Source organism: Aplysia californica, unplaced genomic scaffold (assembly GCF_000002075.1).
Source record: "Aplysia californica isolate F4 #8 unplaced genomic scaffold, AplCal3.0 scaffold00633, whole genome shotgun sequence".
Classification (NCBI taxonomy): domain Eukaryota; kingdom Metazoa; phylum Mollusca; class Gastropoda; order Aplysiida; family Aplysiidae; genus Aplysia; species Aplysia californica.
The window spans coordinates 374,758-376,823 of record NW_004797903.1 but is presented as its reverse complement, the minus strand read 5'-3'; the positions used below and the strand labels follow the sequence as shown (position 1 = coordinate 376,823).

At 47.4% G+C, this 2,066-nt stretch overlaps 1 protein-coding gene across 1 annotated transcript in view; it reads left to right on the top strand.

Moving 5' to 3' along the window:
- LOC101849239 (monocarboxylate transporter 3) overlaps window positions 1-2,066 on the top strand; it is a gene marked incomplete in the record, with an annotated part of 18,380 nt that overhangs the window by 5,850 nt on the left and 10,464 nt on the right.

The window sequence follows — 2,066 nt, the reverse complement described above, 5'->3', positions numbered from 1 at the left end:
TCTATATATATAGATAGATAGATAGATAGATAGTTAGATATTATATAGATAGATAAATAGATATGTTTATCATCGTCTTTACATCTCTCCGCCTGCTTTTCTTTGTACGTTAGCTCTGGCAACACCTGTAACCTAAGCAAGGCACTTACATGACGACCTATTTGTGTTGCCAGTGCCGTAAAACTCGTACTAGAACCACACAGCTGTTGTTTGCCCACCATCCAGGAACTGCGGGGTATGAGGAGGTTAGAGGGAGGGAATGGAAGGGAGGGAGGGGAGGGAGGGAGGGGGGAGGGAGGAGGAGAGATGGAGGGGGGAGTGGGGAGGAGAGGCCTAGGGGGGAGGGAGGGAAGGGAGGCTGAAAAGCGGAAGGGAGGAGTGGGGGTCATTCAATGATCCAGCTAACAATGGACCCGTCTTTCTCTAGAGCCTTCTTGTACAAATCGACCGCACAAATCAATGCCGTTCACACGTGGGACATTAAGGAAACTCTTACAAAAGGGTATGGGATATTAAGTAAGGAAACTTTCATCTACGGAGCGGGATTCCGACCCTGCCTGTCAGGGCCAAACCGGGATACAACATCCCAGCAGACAGACTCGGGCTGAGAGGGATACAACATCCCAGCAGACAGACCCGGGCTGAGAGGGATACACCATCCCAGCAGACAGACCCGAGCTGAGAGGGATACAACATCCCAGCAGACAGACCCGAGCTGAGAGGGATACAACATCCCAGCTGACAGACCCGGGCTGAGAGGGATACAACATCCCAGGAGACAGACCCGGGCTGAGAGGGATACAACATCCAAGGAGACAGACCCGGGCTGAGAGGGATTCAACATCCCACGTGGAAATCGAACTCGGGTCTCCTGCATGCAACAGTGAACCACCAAACCACTACACCATCGACGCCGGTGAGTTGAAATGACCTTGTGGTGACCTTGTGGTCAGTTGTGGTGACCTTGTGGTCAGTGTGGACATTCAGTCCTGGGTTTCGGACAGTCCAGTGACGGACCACGGTTCAGGTCACGCTGTGTTGGTTACTTGAAGAAAGTTGTGACTTTAGCAGAGACTGTTCCCACCATTTGGGAACTTCGCGGTGACGGTAAAGATGGTTCCAGTAGGGAACGGGATAGAGGGTGCCCACGTCCCTCGTGACTCATTGGAGCAGAGGAAGATAGGACTAACGCTAACATTACTTAAAGGCAATCCCACAACATTACTCATCCGTTTTCTCTGCTCATATGACCTTATGCAGTTGCGAGCGCCGTAAGACCTTACTAAAACAAACAAAAAGGACTCTCAACCATGAGGTCGCGATTTTGAATCCCGTCAGGGGCCTGGCGTTGTGTCCTTGGGGTAAAACTCTTTACACGTATTTTCTTCACTTCATCGAAGTGGGAATGGGTACCCAGCTATAGACAATGAACGATCTTTGTTAGTGTTTGAGAACTTAATCGCACTGTATGCTTCCCTAGAAGTTGAGAATGTTTCTGAATGTTCTATGTGGTCCGCTGGGGTAATCAAGTTGATTGTAAAGCGTATAGAGCTTGCTGTAGAGCGGGGATATTCGCTATAGAAATATTATCTATTCATTTGATATCATCATCATCATCATCATCATCATCATCATCATCATCATCATCATCATCATCATCATTATTATTATTATAATTATTATTATTATTATTTGTATAATTATTATTAATAGAGATAGTTCAGTTCTGCTGCCACAATCTGTAACTTGACAAGACAGGAGACATCACGCATGCTCTGACATAATTATGCAAATTTGTGTTTGTGACTTGTGTGTGACGATGGGAGTTGTGGCCCAACGTGTTCGTCTGGTGACTGGACATGTGTCCGCCATGGCAGGAAAGGGTTAATGACTGGACATGTGTCCGCTATGGAAGGAAAGGGTTAATAACTGGACATGTGTCAGCCATGGCAGGAAAGGGTTAATGACTGGACATGTGTCCGCTATGGAAGGAAAGGGTTAATAACTGGACATGTGTCAGCCATGGCAGGAAAGGGTTAATGACTGGACATGTGTCCGCTATGGAA